At 32.0% G+C, this 22,767-nt stretch overlaps 1 long non-coding RNA gene across 2 annotated transcripts; it reads left to right on the forward strand.

The window, feature by feature from the left end:
- Positions 1–16,392: 16,392 nt before the first annotated feature.
- LOC121224483 (uncharacterized) lies at positions 16,393–21,384 on the forward strand. 2 transcript variants are annotated; one of them, XR_005922059.1, is made up of 5 exons: positions 16,846–17,015; positions 17,112–17,168; positions 18,210–18,291; positions 19,340–20,893; positions 21,114–21,384. It is a non-coding gene; the product is annotated as an uncharacterized lncRNA (long non-coding RNA). The 2 variants fall into 2 exon arrangements; XR_005922058.1 differs by having other exon boundaries at positions 16,393–17,015; positions 19,340–21,384.
- Positions 21,385–22,767: the final 1,383 nt, after the last annotated feature.

The raw sequence follows: 22,767 nt of genomic DNA on the forward strand, positions 1-22,767 counted from the left end.
AGTGTCACTTTCCAACTAATGGCATATTTCCCAAAAGCAAATAGGCAACCTGTGAATCAACATATCTGACTAAAACCTTTTGAATTTTTCCAAATAGTTGAAAATCCACTTAACTACGTGTCATTGTAACTTACAAGGATTGGACATGTATGTAAAGCCCCAATTTTCTTAAGTTAAGAAGGTTAAAGTATGTCAAGCAATTTAATTTGGTTCAATGGTTGAGGGTTGTGATTGTGTGTGTGAGGTTCTGGGTTCGAGTCTTTTCTTTGGAATTTTTTTAACTTATGGCTATATCCCTATCCCTGATTATTTGACTTAAATTTTATTTCTGTGAAAGTTATAACAGAATGAGTTTGTTGGTTCAGTGGTAAGATGTCTGCTTACCCATGGGTCTTGTGTTTGAATCCCTATGTATGCAAAGTGGGAATTCTTTTTGTTTCTTGCCATGTGTTAGAAGTTGAGTTACATTCAAATTTTAAATAATCTGATTGGATTTTGTGGGTTAGGATTTTTAACAAAATATTTTTATTTTATTTATTTTTGAATTATAAAAAAATCCATAACTTCGCTCCCACTTTGAACCGTCCAACCCCTCCCTCACTTTCCTCACATTTTTTTTTTCATTTTCTTGCTTCTATTTTCTTTTATTTCTCTCTTTGTTGATTCTTGACTACTTGCAAATAATCTTCTTCTGTGTTTGTGCGGGTTAACTACTCTTAGATAGTAGTTCATTCGTAGTGTAAGTACCATTTAATTATTTTTCTGATATCTTGCTTTTAGGTCATTTTTATGAATAAGGTGGGGTTTGCTTTGGTATTGTTTTCGTTGGGTATTGTGATTAGTAATTTCGTGGTTCTTGATTAGGCAAAGGGTGTGAGAATCAAAATCCTCCAATAGAGTAGTTATTTTTTTATGTTGTTTTGGAAAAGTAAGTGCTCGAAAATCGCTTTAGGCATTGAAATTTTTAATGAATGGATGTTATTTTGGCTGGATTTTCGATGTTTAATCAGTGCAATTTTATGACTGTTGTAGGATTTGTGAATTCCTCGATTGTGTGGTTAATCAAATCTTTCATCAGGTGTGTGAACTAACCTGAAAAACTCGATTGAATCTCGAAAAACCCCAAAATATGGGTTATTTTTGAAACTACCCAATGTCACATGGTCGTATAGCAGGCCGTGTGATAGACCGTGCACACCACACGACCGTGTGTGATTACATAGCCTGAACAGGAAGGTCGTGTAGGCCATACGGTTGGCTTATTAGGCTATGCAGACTCTTTTTGGCCAATTTGAAGGCCCGATTAAGGGACTCAAAAATTTTATTTGTGGGCATTTTGTTGGCTTATAAAAGCAGAAAATTTAGTATTTTACACATGAGTAAGTTTAGGAAGCATGTTAAGTAAGTTTCGCTTTGTATATGTTATGTGTTATGTTATGCTTTGTATTATATAAGTTTAGATATGCATGCTATACAACCTATATGATATGTATGTATGTTAACATCATTATGCATCTGCATTGGGGTGGGTTTTGATATGATGCAGGAAGTGTACTCTGGCTGTTCTATTGCAACTTTGGTAGTTAAACCCAAACTTCTTTCTGGTAGCTTAGTTGTACATTTATGAGTGGCATACCGCCACGTACTGGTGTGATTGGATGGATGGACTCCTGTAGTCCTAATTGGTCTGATTGGTTGGATGGAGATGGTGTGTAGCGGATGGGGGTGGGATTTACTCTGATATGCTATATGTTTTGAGAATATGATAAATGTTATATGATTCAAAAATACGAAAATTTTGATTAGATAATTGCATATGAGAATTCTATAAGTAAAATTTTGTATGTGGGCCAAGTCTCACACTGAGCTTCTAACACATTTTTTTTTGTTTTTTTTTTCATTTTAGGTAGTCCTCAAACTTAGGATTGGGCAACGATTCTGGAGCTTGGTTCAAACATTTTGGTTTAAAGTATGTTTTGAGTTAAAATTACGGACTTTTGGACTTTTAATTTTGATTTTGGTATTTATTTTGCAAACGTATTATTTATAATCGAAATTTTAATCAAGACATCATAACTCGATACGATGTTTTACCATGCAAGTGATCAAGCCTTTGGGTCTATTTAAATAAGTTAATAAAATATGATTTACGTCAAAACCCACACAATTTTCAAAATCCCTACATTTTTTATAATCTCATTTGTTTTGTTTACCCTTGAATTAAAAATGAGATTTTCTCAAAAACTAAGTGACAATGTTTTTACGTAATGATGTAACCTTCACAATCCGACTGTAACATCCAATCCAGGTTTGGGGTGTTACAATGTATCAGCTAACAACACTAACAACATGTGAAATATCGGGACGAGTGCATACCATTGCATACATCAAACTTCCAGTTTCACTTGAATAAAGTACTTTTGACATGTACCTTTCATCTTCTTCATTTTGTGGGGAATTTAAAATTGAGAGTTTAAAGTGTGCAGCTAAAGAGGTAATTACTAGTTTTGCATCTTGCATCTCCAATTGCTCAAGGATCTCCTTGATGTACCTTTGTTGCAATAAAAACAATTTCCCTGAATGTTCATCTCTCAAAATTTTCCATCCCCAAAATTTTCTTTACTACACCTGAATCCTTCATCTCGAATGTAGTGTTAAGCATGGTTTTAAGAAGATCAATTTTAGATGGGTTCTTAGCCACAATTAATATATCATCATAATAAAACAACAAATATATAAAATAACCATCATCAAGAAATTGTAGATAAACACAAATGTCATACTTCCTTCGAGAAAAACCAATACTCAACATGAAGGAGTCAAACATTTTATACCATTACCGAGGAGATTGCTTCAAATCGTACGAAAACTTTTTTAAGAACAAACATGATCTTTTTTACCTTCAGCTTTGAAGCCTTCTGGTTATTGCATGTAGATATCCTCCTCAAGGTCACTGTGAAGGAAAGTGGTCTTCATATCTAATTGCTTTAACTCAAGATTATATGATGCAACAAGGGCCAAAAGCACCTGAATAAACGTATGTTTCACTAAAAGAGAGAAAACATCATGAAAATCAACTCCCTCCACTTGATTGTAGCCCTTTGCAACCAATTTTACCTCGTACATAGTGTTGTTAGGACCCAAACCTTTCTTTTTAAACACCCATTTGCAACAAACGGTTCTTTTACTGATGGGTTGTTTAACTAGCCTCCAAGTCTCATTTTTTGGAAGAGATTTCATATTTTCTTCCATTGCAAAGAGCCATTTGCTAGAATTAAAGGCTTGAACTACCTTATAATAACATGAAGGATCGATTAAATCAATTCTCTCGGCAACACTCAAAGCATAAGCACTAGGTTTCCTTCATAACATTTATGTGGTGGCCAAATTTCTCATCTTTTCCTTTCACGAGCCAACTTATAATTAGTTGACTGAGATGGTGAGGGTACCTGAGGGTTGAATGGACCCCCAAACAGATCCGAAACAACTTCAATCTTGTAAAAATCAAAATTTGGTTGTCATCATGATGTCATGTGACTTTTCATCGGGACGAGAACTTTGTTCATCGCGTTATTGCGATGTTGGGTATTTGCTCGCCGGGACATCACCCCCTGTTTCAACTTTTGACTTCACCTTGCTCAAGACACTCCGATTTGTTGTGTCTTTAAAAGTAGAAGTCCCCTTTTCTGATCGAAACATGGCAGATTCATCAAACGTAACATCTCTGCTAAAAAATATTTTCCAGATTCTGATCACCATAGCTGAAATTTTTTTATATCGATTGAGTATCCTAGAAAGGTGCATTTAACGACCCTTGGTTCGAGCTTTCCTTGGTTAACTTTAGCATAAGCAGGAAAACTGAAAATTCTAAGATTAGAATAATAAGGAGGATTACCTAACCATATCTCCTTTGGAACTTTACCATTAAATGCTCGATGAGGAGACCAGTTTAGCAAATAACTTACCAGTTTTATAGCTTCGGCCCAAAATTCCTTCCCTAAGCCTGCATTAGAAAGCATGCATCGAGCCCTTTCTAGCAAGGTTCTGTTCATTCTTTCTGCAACTCCATTATGTTGTTGAGTTCCAACAACAATTCGATATCTTTCAATTCCTTCCTATTTGAAAAAATCATTAAACTCTAACAAACATAACTCAAGACTATTATTCATTCTCAACTGCTTCACAGATTTTCCTGTTTGTTTTTCTAACAATGTCTTCTACTGTTTGAAGATTCTAAAAACTTAGCTTTTCTATTTCAAGAAATAAACACTAACTTTTCTAGAGTGACCATTAATAAAAGTTAGGAAATATCTATTACCTCATTTTGAGATGTCAAAAGATGGACCCCATAAATCAGAATGAATATAATCTAGAGTCCCTTTTGTTTTGTGTACTGTTAAATCAAAACTGACTTGGGTTTGTTTCCCACAAACGCAATGCTCGTAGAAACCTAACTTATCAACTCCAATGTCTTTGAGAAGACCTCTATTGCACAAGGCTGTCATACCTTTTCACTTATATGTGTAACGCCCCAAACTCGATCCGATGAACTGGATCCGAATTATGGGTGTTACCACACTACTACTATTATAACTTATCTCTACTTACACAAATTACAATTGACTTCAACTACTTAATTAAAAGACTTCATACTACAATACATAAGTATAAACATGGAAGAATTTTGGTTATAATACATTAGGAATTTTATTAAAAGTATTACTACAATAATGTCATGGTCTAACGTAATTATTTTGATTCAATGGCTTATATGCGTCAAATAGACTCAACCACGCCATTAAAGCTTGCTCTGTATGCATAATAATTCGATATGTTGCTCCTTGGGCGTTGTCCTGGCATCGTTTCCCCCAAGCGCAGCTCCACATTCAACCTGAAATAGAAAACACAATCCATTTAAGTTCATGAGAACTTAGTGAGAACAAATCATTTATACCTTAGTTATTGATTTCCATAAATGGGAAGATAGTCCATCATCATCAACTTCATTTCTTAAATATTCAGTTGTTTGTCACCAAGAATAGTTTACCATTAACGAAACATAGTCCTTCCTTCTATTTACTATATCATAGTCAATTCCCCTTAACATTGTTTCATCAATGGCTTCATCCTTTCAGAACTTCCCTTCATGCTCATCTTAACCATTATTCCCTTACCCAATTCTATTTGCAAAATGATGTTTGAATCTTATCTTTCTTCAACTACCCTTTCTTCTTATTGTTCACTGATAGATACCCTTAATCAAACGATCAAATGTAGCCTTTACTTAGGTTTGTTCTTTAAATTTTCTTAGTTTTTTCTTTGTATTCATCATATACTTTAGCCCACTTTAATATTTTTGATGTTGGCTTAAAGTCATGTAGAATATGCCATGTTATTTCATACGAAACCCTTTACAGAGGGATTCATCAGTTCATTATCTTCAATCATATATTAACCTTGTATAGTACTTCCCATACAATTAATAGATACTTGATACCATACTAATCTTATAGAGCCCTTTTTAGAATTATATTGAACACTCCATACAGCTTTGTACAGAACACACCACAAGGGAATCTATTAGAATATGTCACAAAGGCTTTCCATTCAGAATATGCCACAAAGGTTTTCCATTCAGAATACTCCATAAAGGCGGTCCTTAAGAGTGCACTATGAAGGCGTTCCTTACAAAGTTTGCCACAAAGGCATTCCTTTAATATTTCACCACGAAGGTTACTCTTTCATGTCTCGCTACGAAGGCTTCTCTTTCATGACATGTTTTACAATATGGATTCACCTAGACTCAAACTTTGTGAGGTTTGCGCATCATCGTTTTGGGACACGTATAGAACCCTTTGGGTAATCAACTTCTTTTAGTTCTTTCCATATGATTCCATAGCCTAGCTATGGTCTTACACGATATGGTGCTTTGGCCATAGACTTTATTTTAGATATTCATATTGGAGATTGTGTTTTTAGTCCCGACGAGCCCATTGTGACTCCACTGCAATGAATAGACACAGACTCACTTGACAAACTCTTCTTACATTGATATAATTCAAGACTCAACGCTTGATTCATGCAGACACTAAAGCTATTTCACACTTCATCATATATTTACAGACATACCCAAACAACCATACTTTAACTTTAGGATTCCTATTACGTACTTAAACTCATCAAATTTCATACAAACTACACATGGAAAGTCCATCAAATATTCATGCTATAGAATAATCATCATGCCATACTTTTCTAGTTTCGATTTCATAGATCAATCACCTTTTACAGAAACTCTCACATAGACAACACACAAACAAGAGTTGGCTTAGAGACTTACCAAACAACCACAGATAGCAACTTGAACCTTAGATCCAGCATCCAATTAGGAATTGCAGCAACCATTGCCTTATAAAATGGAAAATCACCATTAAAACTCATTTCAAATAACCTTGTCATCATCTCTAACCTAGATAATCCACATAAAAAGCCTTACTTCTTTATCGTACGATTCATACATTCTTAAAGGCCTAATATTTCATAACGCACGAAGCCATAAAACTTACCTTGACATGGAGAATCATCCATATAATCAAGGATTTCATGTTCAACTCAAAGAAATACCTTGTTGCTTCTTAAGCCTCAGATAAAAATATTCTAGAAGAAAGAAGAAGAGAACTCCTATATCCAAATCTTGAATATCTATTAATATAGTAAAAGTCCCTATTGGAACTTGACAAGTGTCACATTTTACTGTATTGCCTTATCTAAAAAACCACAACTTCCGAAAAACCTACTTGAATACCCATTTATCTTTTACCTATTTCATTTCATATTCAGTTGGTTCCTAACCAACTTACCTTGCAATATAACTTGCACAATGCCATGATTAATGCACACTATTCTTCTAACTTGAACTCACTCTCTCAATAACCTTCCAATTGGTCACTACCTTATTCCAATTGACATAGCCATCTGACATAGTGTTTTCATTCACTGAAACACATAATTGTATCCTCCCTCTTTATACGCCAAAAATGTACCTAAGCAAATACCATTCTACCAGTCATAATATCTTTGGACTATTCGCCAAACCTTGTACTCGCCAAAACTGGGGTGCTACAATATGACCCAACCGCATGTGCCAAAGTTTGGTTGAATCAGAATTGATGGAGAGAGAGTCACGTCGTGTCGCCGCGATGTCAGGTTGATTCTCTTTGCGACTTGGTGGTTATTTGGATTTTCTTCACTAATTGCAGTCGCACCAATAACATTTGACCCTTGTAGAACATATAAGTCACCCTTTTTCTTTCCTCTCATCACATTAAGAGCCCCCATGAGAAACTTTTAAGCCATTTAGCTCAATGACTATCCTACAACTGTTAGAATCTAAAATTCCCAATGAAATAAGATTTTTCTTTAAATCAGGAACTTACCTGACATCTGACAGTGCCTGAATAATTTCACCGTGCATTCTAATTTGTAATGTTCCAACTCTAAATATTTTACATGGAGAGTTATTCCCCATCAATATAACTCCACCTTCAATTAAATTGTATGTGAGGAACTAGTCCCTGTTGGGACACATATGATATGAGCACCCTGAATCTAAGATTCATTTGGAAATAAGATGAGAGCTTTCACTCGTTTACACCAACAAGAAATCATCACCTCTGTACTCGACTATACTAGCATCAGCAACTTAGTCTTTCTATTTATCTTTCTCGTCATTTTTGACATCCCTTTTTATTTTATTTTGAATTTTCCAACACTCTGCCTTCACATGGCCCGCCTTTTTAAAATGGCCACAATATTTGTCATGATTTCTAAATTTGGACCTTGCTTTAGATCTACTTTGATATGTTGTTTTGGTTTGTTGCCTGCCTCTTGCAACTAAAATTGAGGCTTACCCGTTTGAATTTTTTTGTTTGGGCCTAACTCGTTGTTGAGTTTATCCTTGCTTAGAAGATAAAGGATCTCTCTCATAAATCAAAGTTTCCCTGAAATTTTTATTAAAAGAAGGCAAAAAGCATAACAACAACATAGCTTGATCTTTGTCACTGAAATCTGCTTTGAGATTCTTTAAGTCATTAAGAATGGTAACAAACTCACTAATATGAGTTCTAATGGACTCACCTATGGCAATTCTGAACATGTAGAGATGTTTTAATACTAACCTATTGGCTAGAGATTTCATCATATATAAGACTTCTAGTTTCCTTCATAACACAGATGTTTTTTTCTCCATCAAAACCTCATGTAACACATTATTCGTGAGGCATAATTGAATAGTGGATAGAGCCTTTTCATCGAGCTCTTCCTATTTTGACTGATCCATATTTACGGTTTTCTTCCTTGTAACGACCTTTTTCAGACCGTTCTGAACCATTATTGCCGTCATCCGAGCTTGCCACAAACTAAAATTTGTAATTCCGTTGAACTTCTCGATATCGAACCTTAATGCTGACACCTCTGAACGGGTTGATTATGGAAATTGAACTACTCTGATACCAGTTTTTAGGAGAAAAACCCAATTAAACAACAAATAAAGTGAATTAAATAAGGATAAAAAAAATCAAACATGTAAATTTTACGTGGAAAAACTCCTCAATAAACGATAAAAAACCAGGAGCAAAAGGAAATTTCACTATAATAAATTAGTACAAAATATGGAGAGAGTTAAAAAGAACATGAAGCCTCACAAGAAAAACCTTTCAAAACAAAGAACAAAATTCTCTCAATCTAAATAATTTTTGTTGTCTAAAACCTAGAGTAACTAAAGTCTATTTATAAGCTGAAATTTGTAGCATATATGACTACAACAACTCTAGGTTAATCAAAATTTAAGTGGGAAACTAAAAACAGAGTTTAACTAGAAAAAGAAAAGCCAAAATAAACTTTGGTAAAAATAATAGGCATTCTCCTATAGAAGGCATGCCAGATTACCTGGTGAAAGAGGTGGAGAATGTTATTGGGGATGGCATGCAGAAAGGGGGGAATCTAATAATGGGGGTTCATCTTGAAGGTGTTCCTCTCTGTCCATGGTGTCTGGGTGTCTTAAGGATAGTTGGGTATGAATATAGGTGACGAGGGAGACGGAGGGTTAGGAATGCTAGGTTTCATTTTTGATTTGTAAGTTTGGGAGACCGACGGGGTAATTGAGAGTAGAAATGGAGGTTGAAGTTGGGATTTCAATCATTTTTCTCTAGAAACATGTAATGGGTCTGTTCTTGGAAGTTATTGGAATGGCCCTTGAGCTTTAATGATACTAAATATTCTAGTAAGGGTTGGGTCCATTTTACTAGGCTAGGGTTTAATTGGGTTCTATTAGGGACTTTTAGATGTTTTCATTTGGATTTTAATTTGGTTGTTGTTTCTGATTAGTTTCCACTCTTTCGATAAAGACTCCAACGAGTTTCCATTCAAAAAAAATTTATTATACAACTTATGTATAAAAAAAATAATAAAATATTTTTAAATTTAATTAAAATAAAAAATTATTTATTTATAGAAGCTTTTTTTTATTATGGTTTATTTCATGTATAAAGTATTAGCAAAACTCGTAAATTAAAAATAATATAACAAATTTGATTAATTGGATAAACCCAAAATCATATTTATAACAGACTATTATCCTCTAACACATGCATTACTTTTTTTTGGAAAATACATCAATTCTCGGCCTTCTCAACCCATACTTGCAATCATAAACAAAAAAAAAATCATCACAATTTTCACTGTTTTGAAACAAAAGCTCAAAATTAAATCAAAATTAACATACAATAAATAAAGGAAAAAGGCCCAAAATTTATAATGGGAACCAACTATCTTAACTTTATTTTTTATTCTCTGCAAAAGCTTTTCACAAATCAATCAAATTAACTTGAAACCCGTAAGTAGAACTTGTCTCTTAAGCTTCTTTACATTCATCTCCATGAACATGATGTGCAATAAAATAAAAAATATTATAAAATTGATTATATTATTATTAGATAATGTAACACCTCATACCTAATCCGATCGTCAAATTCAAGATGTGAGATGCCACATTTATTACTGAAGCAACTATGATTTCATTTCAATATCTAATAGACAAGTCATATGAGAAATTTTAATTTCAAATCTCAATAAAACACAATATTTATTCAAATCCGGAGTATAAACGAGCTTATGAAAGCTCTTGTGAACACTGTTAATAAATGAGGGACTAAAACGTAAGCATTTTTAAAATATTGAAGTAATGCACGTCATTGAAAAATTCATGCTAAGACACTCATGGCAGAAACATGATATCATGCCTTCAATTGAGGTAAGCCGCGACCTTGAAGATAGGAAGTAGACGTCGTGACTTCAGCAGCAGAATGTTGTGACACCAACAAAAGGATGTCGCAACTATGAAGGTAGTTTCCCCCAAATTTTGCCTCAAACCCACCGAACATCAATACCAAATGGTCTAAATGACCAAACTACTCAACCTATCAAAATTTAAGCATCAACTCAAATGCCAATTCATCAATCACATCATATCACTCACCTATTAGTGCATTGTTTCAAGTACAAACCTATTTATTCTAGATTCGAGCAACATAATCATTTACATGACATGATGATTTATATGATCAAATAAAAGACGTGATTGTGTTTTCCAAGATTGATTTCAGATCTGAATATTGCCATCTGAAAGTTAAAGATAGTGACCTACTAAAAACAATGTTCCATATGTGATATGATTACTATTACTTCCTAATGATGTTGTTTGTACTGACGAATGCTCTTGCAGCATTCATAGATCTTATGAACCATATTTTTAGCCATTTTTAGATCATTTTGCTGTGGTATTTATTGAAAACATTCTAATATGCTCAAAATTCAAGGAGAAACATGATAAACATCTAAGGATTGTATTAAATGTGTTGCGGGAGAAGAAACGATACAATAAGCTCAATAAATGTGAATTTTGGTTATCAGAGGTTGTATTTCTGGGTCATGTAATATCATCCAAGGGAGTGTGTGTGGATGACAAGAAAATTGAAGCTATCTTGCAATGAAATTTTCCGCAAAATGTAGCAAAAGTTCGAAGCTTCTTGGGTTTAGTTGACTATTACAGAAAAATCATGAATGAATTCTCCAAAATAGCGTTGCCTATGATGAGACTAATGCAAAAAGATGTGTCAATTTTGTGGAATGATCAGTACCAAAAAAATTTTGAAAAACTAAAAACGATGTTGACAGAAGCACCAATATTGACTTTGCTTGAATCAGGAAAAGAATTTTTAGTATCCAATGATGCTTCTTTGAATGGATTGAGTAGTATATTGATGTAGGATGGCAAGATGATTACTTATGCATCCCAACAGCTAAAGTTGCATAAACGTAATTATCTAACACATGATTTAGGGTCGGTCTCTATGCTTTTCACTTTGAAATTTTGGAGACATTATTGATATGGCAAAAAGTGCTACAGTTATACCAACCACAAAAGTCTTAAATGCCTCCTTGCCTAAAAGGAGTTGAATTCGAAAAAACATCGTTGGGTTGAATTGTTGAAAGATTATGATTGCGTAATTGATTATCATCCCAAGAAGGCCAATGTGGTAGCTAATGCCTTGAGCCGAAAACCGCTAGTCTAATTCAGATCAATGTTTGCTCAATTGATCATTTGTGGCGATGACAGCTTATTAGCTTATTTGAAATTGAAATTGGTGTTAATTCAGCAAGTCAAGGAGACACAACTTTCAGATGCTAAACTTTTAGAGGAAAGAAAGCTTGGTCATCAAGGTAGTGTTGAAAATTTCAGCATCGATGAAGATGATTGCCTTCAATTTCACAATCGAATTTATGTACCTAGTAATGTTGAGTTGAAGCAATTGATTATTCGTGAAGCTCATGATGGTTCATTCGCTATGCATCTTGGTGGTGCAAAAATGTACCATGAATTACGAGAATCAGATTGGTGGTCATGTATTGACCTACTGCCAAATGTGGTGGTAATTTTAGTACATTTTGGCACTTAAGAAGCTTGTTTTTTGGTCGTTTTATATTTAATTATCGCATTTTTAGCTTTTGTAGTTTAGATTTAATTTTGTATAAAATAAATGTTCTTACGTAAGAATTGATGTTAGTTGACCTATTAGGCCAATACGGGCCTTAGGTAGTTCTTGCAATGCCCCAAACCCAACCCAATTCACCAGGTCTAGATTTCGGATGTTACTACACAAAACTTAATCCTGAACAAAAAACAATTTACAATTACCTATTTCTTTAACATGATCTTTGGCATTTTAATTAAAAACTTATTACAATAAAACAAGGGAAGTATTTAGAATATATTTGATTACATCAATCTTGATACAAATCTTTACAAGATAGAAGTTTATTTCATACAAACACAAAAGGGCTATTCCTAGACTACGCCACATATCCACTGTATGCATAATAGCCCACTCCACCACCATCTTGGCAAACTCCTAGCATTGTCCCTTTAGGCAAAGTCTCATTTCAAATACCTAAAAAGCAATAAAAAATCTTGTAAGTGCAGGAGTACTTAGTGAGCTCATTATAACTGACCGCCTCTGGATGTACCAACGTCTAGAGTGTGAATACTACAACTAAAATATATGAATTGAAGCGGTGTCCGCAAGTATACGTGTTAAGTTGTAATATAGTTACAACAAAGCAAGTAAGCACTCTAAGTATTGTACCCAAGGGAGGCGAGTACTAAATTAATGTCAACATAAACGCAAATAGAAGTAATTAATAGTTTAAATAAATTATAGTATGATAAAGCATAAAAGAAGTATTTTAGGGTTTTTATAAACAATAAAATAAAAATAAAAAAAGGAAAGTGAACATCAAAAAATATAAATTCTAACTTAATCAAATCTACGTATGGGTGATTAGCTCATTTGGTGATCATAACTAATTCTTATTTTGGGTTTCTACTCAATCAACTAGTCTCTATCTTAGTAGGATCTCTCGATCTTCCACTAAACTAATAAGTCGACAAGAACTACTTATCTCTCGACCTCACAGCCCAAACCGGTTCGAGGCTAAGGTGTTCACGAATAGGCCATACTAATTTTGGGTTAATTTCCACCTAAATGACTTCATATGGTTGTCAAGCCTAGGTTTTAAGTTCTTCTTGTCCTAAATAGTCGATCTGTTAAGAAAACCCTACATAATAATTAATTAATCACACCTCCGCTCACTAATCTCCCATAAAAGGATTAGTTCATTATGGATCTCATGAACACAATAATCTTGATAATAAAGATAAGCATGAATAATAAATCAAGAGAAGTGTTTAGGAGAATCCTAAATTGTATTGAGTGAAACGTAGGATCCACACTAGTTTGATCACAGTTACAACTCAAGTTCTCTGACGAACATGAAATAGAAAAGAACTGAAACAAACCTAAAACCTAAATGAAAGGAAAAACTAAAGACTAAATTTACAAAGAAAAACTTAAAATATCAAAACTTATCTTTAACAAGTGTTTTAAGAGCCTATTTATAAAGTTATGGTTGTCACCGTCCTTAACCCTAGTTCAACTGATGTTCTTGTGTTTAATATTCATTGTATGGACCAAAACACCCTTGGCTCGTAAGTGTTCCTCATACAGGATTGATGTTACGACACCCTAGTTCCTATGTCATGACATCAAAGGAAGTATGCATGGTTCAAGGCTAGCTTTAGGGGTTTGTCGTGACATCCCTTGGCTATGTCGTGACACACAAGGTAGTATAACAATCTTGGCATTCTACTCCTTGTATTGCGACATCGAATTCCCTGTGTTGCAACATAGCGACCAATTTTGAGTTCATATGCCTTTGAATGGCCTCCTGCAGAATTACTAAGTATGTTAGCTCACTTTTAGGACTTAGTCGGCCCCTAAGGTCAATAAAAGACTCAAAATGCACTTTTTATTGAAATTAACTAAACTATGAAAACATAAGCAAAACATAATAAAATTGCTCATATTCAAGCTCCTCAAGTACGAAAACTAGTTTAATCTGCTACACCGAATTACGGTAGATCAAACTTCCCCACACTTAAGCCATTGCTTGTCCTCAAGCAAACAAGACAAAAATAAAAACATAAAAGGTGCCCCTTGAACAAGTATAGTACAAAGATTGGTTTTAGAGTACATAACTAGGTATTTTCATATTCACACATAATCTTGGCATGATAAATAAACAACTTACCACTTTTACTATCAAACACCTAAGTTTAATATATTACAAAGTACACAAACATTAAGGTTTTCAAACATATGCATCCATCAACAAATCATACAGGTAATTTGGTTATCCTAGTAGAATACAAATAGTTGTAAATGCAATTACTTAATATGATGTCAATTCATGAATAAGTCTACCTAAGTTACATAGGACTTTTCGGCTTGTAACATTTTGAGGCTTAGGACAGGTATGGAATTCAATAATAGGAAGCATCAAAATATTTTCAAGCACGAAAATAGTTTGGCACATCGTTTTTCTCCCTATTCTCCCCCTTAGTGGCCCTTACTCGTTCACCACCTTATATCAATGCAAGGAAAAAAATATGGCTTTACAGTATCACTTCGGTGATCACAACGCCTTTGACTTAGTCGAAACTCCTAGGTCGGGTTGGGGGTGTTACATGCTTCTAGTTTTTGTTGTTACAGATTCTATATAAATCACTATATAGTGAAGTTTATATTAAAATCCTTAAATAGTTTAAAATGTTGGAAGCGTATGGAAATTCTCACAAAATTGTTCAATACCTTTGCGTAAATGAACATATGTATTATAGAAGGACCATGATCAAAGTTTGTTATGATTATTGTTGAAAGTCCTGAAGAGATCAAAATATATTTCCTCAATATTCTTCCTCACTCATCACTTCCAGAAGAATGATGATATAAACCTTTATCAAATCCATTCAAGTGATCATTTGAAAAGTTAGCATTCAATATTAAATACGTAGATTATGAGATATTGTATGATGTTGTCAAAAGGGGAATAAATATGCATTTTACTCTTTTTCCCTTAACTGATGCTTTGTCTCATTAGGTTTTACTAGTAAGATTTTTAATAAGGTAGCATATTATGTGTATTATAGATATGTGTACTCTTTTTCCATCATTAAGAGTTTTTTTCTCACAAGTTTTTTTTTTAATCTTAGTAAGGTTTTAGCAGAACTCATTATCCATCAATAGATATTCAAGGGGGAGTGTTATAAATACTTTATAAGAAGGTGGATACCCATTAGGATAAAAAGTTTAATTACTTTAGGACTTTAGTGTCCACTAGGATTAGAATTTTATTTCATTTATACTTCTCATGTCTATAAATATAGACTTAAGAGAAACATTATAATTGATTCCTATTAATGAATAAATACATATGTGCCAGAACAATTTTTTAAGGGAGCCGAATGAAAATTTAAATTTTAATAGTTTATATCTTTATAATTTTTAAAGGATTAAATAATTTTTTTCTAATTTTAGGGGGGAAATTGCAACTTTACCTTTACTAATTTAATTTTTTTTTAAATTTAAAGGGCCTAAATAACAATTTTTTATTTTAGGGGGTAGGGCCCTTGCCAGCCCCCTTAGATTCATGTTTGCTCTTTTGTTTTCAAATTTCTCTTGTACTTTACTCTCTTTATTATTTATTTTATAACATAAAAAATTTATTACTAAATATTTAGAAATTTTAATATATATATTTTCAATAAAATATTAAGAATATTACATAAAATCTAGAATTATTATTAATGTCAAAGTTTATTATTAAAATAAAATTTATCATTAAATAACTTTATTAAAACAATAAATTTTATTTCTTATATTAATAATTCATTATATGATAAATATAAATATATTTAATATTATTGTAAATTATAATAATTGAGATTAATCTTTTAATTTTTTTTTGGTATTCTTCATGTCCGTCTTACACTATCCATGTTTGGGGTTCATGACTACCGCTCTTAATAATATTGTCTTCAAGGTTTGAACATGCATTCTCCATTGAGAGTGCAATAGATCTTACCACTACACCAAACAATAATCAGTAATCTTTTAATATTTTTAAAAATTAAAATTAAATCTTTATTATTGATACAATAATATTTTGTCTTTATTCAAATTAATTTCTATATAAAAATTAAATTACTCATAAAAATAATTTATACTCTTCAAAATCAAAATCATTTAAAAAAAACTGAATATTATTTTTCATTAATCAATCTAATTTCCATGAGAAAGAACATCTTCCATACATAATTTTGGTCAAACTCTATTTTACATTAAAGAAATATATATATATAGAGAGAGAGAGAGAGAGATGCACATATACTAGGCTTATGTAGACTCATTTTATGAGGAAAAGGAAAATGTTAGGTTCATGTCTTTGGAAAGATTCGGTGGATTGTATATTAGGTTCATTGTCGTATTTTTATCTGTAGACTCCTATTTCAGATATGGTCCAATGAATTAGGTTCAAAATGTTGATATACATCAACAGATTATTACTTAAAATTTCTAAGAGTTTCTTGTTTTTCACTTTCTTCCAGAATTCCTTTGTTGACTTTATTTGTTCATGTCTTCAACAATAACAACTAGGGTGATCAAAATTCGATTCGATTCGAAAAAAATCGAAAAAAAAATTTGATTTTTGAATTATTCAAATCGAGTTAATCGAATCAATTTGAATTTCTTTTTCGAATTTCGAGTTCGAATCGAGTTGAATTTTCAAATTCGAATAACTCGAATAATTCAAATAATTCGAATATAAACTATATTTTTTATTATTAAAATACACCATATATATTTTTTATTTTTAAAAAACACTACATTTAAAAATTAAAAGTTAAAACAAAATCACTTCCAAAATCCCTAACTAAGCCCGTGCCCTCCCTCCTCCCTTTTTTCCCCAATTCTAAAATCTTCACCTCCGGTCCACCCTCCTCCACCGATCCACCTCCGGTCCTCCACGGCTGACAGCTCCACCCAATTCCAAAATCAGAGGTATGTTAACTTTTATTCCTTTCCTTACACTGTATTTATATACGGTCTCAAAAGTCTTCAATGGGTTTCTCAGTTTCTGGACTTTCTTCCTTACAGTACCTTGATTTGAGCTCTGCCTCTGCGAATCTTTCTAAAGCAATTGATTGTGTATAGGTAACATTCAAACTTCCCTCTTTGTTGGAGTTGCACTTGTCAGCTTGTGGTTTAGAAGACTACTCTCAACTCTCAAGCTAAAGTTGGAAAACCTATATTGCACAAGCATGCCTTTCATTTTAATTGATGCTTTTATTTGTCTGGTACCTTTAGAAACAAAAACATACAAAATAGGTTTAGGGTTTGATAGTCTTCTGTTTTTTATTTGTTCATACATACATTAATAAATGGAGTCTCCCAATTACCTATACTGCTATACACTTGATCGGTTGATCCCAGTCTTGGTAAACAGCAGAAAGTCAGAAATTGTTGTTCTTTGTGTGTTTAAAATTTTGTCTTTGTAATTTGACTAAACGCAAAAATTCGGATTTTTTCTTCTCAAATTTCAAATTTCATGGTTTAATTCTTTAAAGAATAGAGCTATGTTTTTGTATAAAAAAAATTTAACTTTGTTTATTCATCTGTTTTTTTTTTTGTTTAAATTCTCTGTTGAGATACTTTTTTAACGAAATGCAGCAAGTCCATTGAAAAAAGGTGGGCTTTTTCTTTTCTTTTCAATGACCTACTTTTTTAATCCTTCTGGAGTTACTTTAACCCAATAAAGTTGTCTTCTTTCCTAACTTGTTTGCTAAGTTGGTAATCTGAAACTTTGATTAGTTATAAAGGAATAATATTATTATCTGCTCAATGATTAGTCAATGTTTTTGCGCATATTTTCTAATCTGTCCTTTTATATATTATGATGATTGTCAAAATTTTTGATACTGTGTTCACTTGTAGCTTGTTGGTTATGAGTTAAAATTTTAATATTGAGTAGTTTTTTCTTCTTTCCTGTTAAAGTATGATGCAGAAAATCCAAAAATTATCTCAAAATGCGAGCATCATTTTCACCTTGCATGTATTCTTGAATGGATGGAAAGAAGTGACACATGTCCTGTCTGTGATAACGTTTATCTTAAAACGACATTAATCTCTTATAAGTCAATAGGAATTATTCTATATAACCTAGCGAAATAACAATCCAGTTTTCTTATTATGTAGGAAATGATATTCAACCTACCCACCGATTAGTTTCCTTCTGCTTGATGGACTCAGCTTTAGCTGCTTGAAGTTTGTTGCAAAGGTTACAACTTGCTAAATGCATCAGAATTTTAGTTTTTACTTTTTCCGTGTTTCATCATGTATTTAGTGGCACTACTGCAGCCTGCAGATTTGGCAATATTTTAGCTTCAAATTTCTTTTTCTTCATTTCCTTCTTAACAAATGAAAAGAAAAGGAGAAAGAAATGCAGAAAAAGTAAACAAAAACAGGTTTGGTACCATTTTAAAAGCTAATATTAATGGCCTATGTGTTACCCTAAATGTCTAGTTCAGGATGTCATTAGTTTCTACTTTCTGCCTTCACCAATGAGCGAGTACCTGAAGATGTATAAAATAGGGAACAAAATAATATCATGCTGGTTTGTAATGCCTTCTTTGTCCAGAAAATCCTGCTTAGTTGCCCAAAGCAGCATATTAGCTCTCTCTATGTGTCTCTCTCTTACGCACACACATATGTTTCCATGAGCCTGCAAATTCGTATCTTGCAAACCGATATCACCCTTCTTTTGTTGAATTGCTTTTGTAAATGGGATTTGGTTTATATTCATCTATATTTTATCATCATGTGCAATTGTTTGCTGATGGCTGATGTGCTGCTGCTAGTGTCATCATTGGTTTATTAAATTTCTTAGAATGGTGAGAATTTTATTTGTGCACTGCAATGTGTTTTTCCTTTTATTCTTTTGAAATGAATACACTGGAATAGGCATTTTTTGTATTTTACATTACTCATGTACTGCATAAAATGTATGATTTTCACAACAAAGTTTGATCATTACAATTTTATTTAGGGATAAATCTCAAAACTACATATGAACTTTGATCCAATGTGCAATTTGATACAAACTTTGATTTGGTATGATGCAACTTAATAGGAAATTAAATGTGCTTCATTTCTCTATCGTCTACTTATTTTATACATCCAATGCTTGTTTTGTTCTTCATTGCATGCAAATGCTGGCCAAATTAGATGTTCTACCAAATAAGTATATACATTTTCATATTTATTAAGTTTGATTTTAAACCAATTTTTGGTCATGCTTACTGATTGCAACAAATGTTTACTTGTAGATGAGTGATCCAAAGCGAGATGGTTCAACTCAAAGTTCACAAAATTCTTCCCCAAGTAGAGATGATCAAACAACAACCCAGATAAATGTTCGAAAAAAGGATTATAAATTTTTAACAGATGATATCTTATATGGTTTTAACAGCACATTGGGTGGATGATGAGTAAAGGTTGCAAAAAAGGATTATAAATTTTTGCCCAATATCCGCTCATAGAGGTGAAAGCATAGGTCAAGCCATTGAAAAATGTCTTCGAGATTGGGGGATTGAGAGGGTCTTCACTATTATAGTTGATAATGCATCCGCCAATAGTGTTGCCATTGAATATTTGAGAAAGAAATTGAATCATCGAAATGTTTCTGTTGCAAATGGAAGATTTATTCATATGAGATGTGTTGCACACATTCTTAATCTCATTGTGCAATACGGTATTAAAGATGCTTCTGTGTCTGTGGATCGAGTTAGAGGTGCTATGAGGTATATTAGAGCATTACCATCGAGGTTGACAAAATTCAACCAACGAGTAAAAGAAGAAATGATAGATAGTAAGGCTCAATTGTGTTTAGATGTGCCTACTAGATAGAACTCAACATATATGATGTTAAAGGTGGCCGAAAAATATGAGCGTGCATTTGATTCATATGTACGTGATGACCATAATTTTTTTTCTTGACCTTACTGCTGGAGATGGAGTTCCTACATTTGATGATTGGGAAATTGTTTGAAAAATTATAAAAGTATTAAAGCCTTTTTATCATCTTACATTGAAGGTGTCCGGATCTTTGCATGTTACCTCTCATTCACTTTTTGAAGTATTGACGGATGTGCATTGTCTTTTTGATGGGTGGCAAGATTGTGGAGATCTAGACATAATTTCTATGACTTCCAAAATGAAAGAGAAATATAATAAGTATTGGGGTGAAGGAAACAAGATCAACATGCTAGTTTACTTGGCGGTCATCTTTGATCCGCGATGTAAAATGAGTTTTTTGAACTTTGGGGTCAACTTGCTTTTTCCTAATGTTGCTAATGACATTATGAAAATGATTGATAAAGATTTGCATTGCTTGTTCAATTAGTATTCTTCTAATGTTGGGAGAATTGAATTGTTTGAAGGTAGATCTAGTTCTTCGATAAATCTTTGTAGTTCAATGGAAATAGATCAGTCAGAAATGAAAACGGGCTTGGCCAAACAAAAATACCTTAAGAAGAAGAAACAAGTTGGATTAGAAAGCAAATCTGAGTTGGATAGATATTTGGGTGAGGATGAAGAAGTAAACAATTCAAGTTCATTTGATTTACTATTATGGTGGAAAATGAATAGTCCTAGATTCCCTATTCTTGCACAAATGGCTCGAGATATTCTTGCTATTCCTATCTCAACAGTTGCCTCGGAAAGTGCATTTAGCACGGGTGGACGTGTTCTCGATAGTTTTAGAAGTTCTCTAACTCCTCTCATGGTCGAAGCTTTGGTTTGCACACAAGATTGGCTTCGGAAATCTAATGATGCCATTAATCTTGAAGATTATTTTGATGAACTTCAAACAATGGAAGATGGTAATATATAAATTTTAATTTATAAAATAAGCTTTTGTATTCTTTATATTAGTAATAGTAAGCATTCCCATAAGTTTTTAAATTTGCTAAACTTATCCAAAATACCCGAAGATCAAGAAGGTAACATACTTAGCATTAGTTTATAAAGTTAAATGTTTATTTAATTTATTTTTGTAAAATTTTTTTATTATTTAACTAACTCATTCAATACTTTTACTAGATGTTTCAAGATTACCAACGGTGTTCGAAACACAAGAAAAAACTTAAACATTTCTATAATGGTTTTTGAACTGATGTGTTATTGTTATTAGTTTGGTTTGGTTTGTTATTGTTGTTGGTTAATTGGACTTTTGTTGTGTTCTTTTGGTGTAGGTTTCTATTGTATTTTAGACTTTTGCTTATGTTTTGTTTTTTTATTATAATGTTGTTTATTTCGACTCATGCTATTTACTTGGACTTTTACTTATGTTTTTTATTATAATCTTTTTGTATTATTTTTGTTGTTTATTTGGAATCATGTTGTTTATTTGGGTTGATATTGTGTTACTTTTATTTATTCACATATTTACTTCAATTTTTTGTTGTATGATTATGTTTAAAAACTTTAAAGAAAATTATTTTTGGAAAAAATACATAAAAATAAACAACAATAATTTTATTTTATTTTATTTTTAAACTTAACTCGAACAAATAATTCGATTCGATTCAATTCGATTTCTATCTCACTCGATTCGATTCGATAAAACTTCAAATAAAGTTAGGATGATAAAATGAGATTCGAAAACTCGATTAACTCGAAAATTTTCGATTCGATTCGATCGAATGCTCACCCCTAATAACAACCATCCACCTAAACTATATCTCCTTTATACTTATTCTTTTCTTTTTTCTATTCGCATAATAATTTTTTATCACTCCAATTATTTTTTTTTTGCCTCTTTTATCAAATCATCCCAAAATAGAAAAAATTAACATTTATTAATTTTACTAACGTGACATACACGTGGATTGTCATGTGGATATCATGCCAGTATTTAATTAATTTTTTAAAATTTAAAAAATATTTTTATACTTTTTAAATATTTTTTTATAATTTTTTATTTTTAAAAATTATTTTTATAATTTTTAAAATTAATTAATTGCTGACATGTCATTCATATGTATGCCGCAACAACAAAATTAAAAAAATATTAATTTTTTTATCTATTTTAAGTGATTTGACAAAAAATATAAATTTAAAAATTAAAAAAATGAAAAATTAAATTAAAAAACTAAAATGATGAAAAAGTTGGAAGATAAAAAAGTTGCATTATTTATTTATTTGCTAATTTTATAAATGGATTTGCCTCTTAGAAGCAAGGTACAAAGTATTGCTTACCCATCTTTATGTAATTTAAATATATAATGAATCTTTTATATAATATATAAGATTGGATGATGTTAAGATTTGATAAGATATTAAGATTTGTTTATGCCACCAGGAACTTTCCTCCACAACTTCAGGGGAGACCTTTTATTTATTTATTATTTAGGTTTTAATGTACATTTTAATCTCTGAAATATATCTTTTTTTTAATTTTAATATTTAAATTGTGTTTTTATTTGTTTCAATTTTTAATGTTATAGAAGTTTCCAGTTTAGTCCTTATTGTATCAAACATTCCTGGTCTAGTCTTTGTACGTTATATAATCCAGTTGGGATATTTGGCCAATCATTTCTACCACATGGCATACAATGAGGTCATTGTAACATCATCATCAGAAAAAAAAACTTTAAAAATGAAAAAAAATTACAAAAAAAACTTATAAAATTTATAAAATTATTTTAAAATTACAAAATTATTAAAATTATTTAAAAATATAAAATAGAAATAT

The sequence above is a fragment of the Gossypium hirsutum genome, chromosome D12 (assembly GCF_007990345.1).
Source record: "Gossypium hirsutum isolate 1008001.06 chromosome D12, Gossypium_hirsutum_v2.1, whole genome shotgun sequence".
NCBI lineage: Eukaryota > Viridiplantae > Streptophyta > Magnoliopsida > Malvales > Malvaceae > Gossypium > Gossypium hirsutum.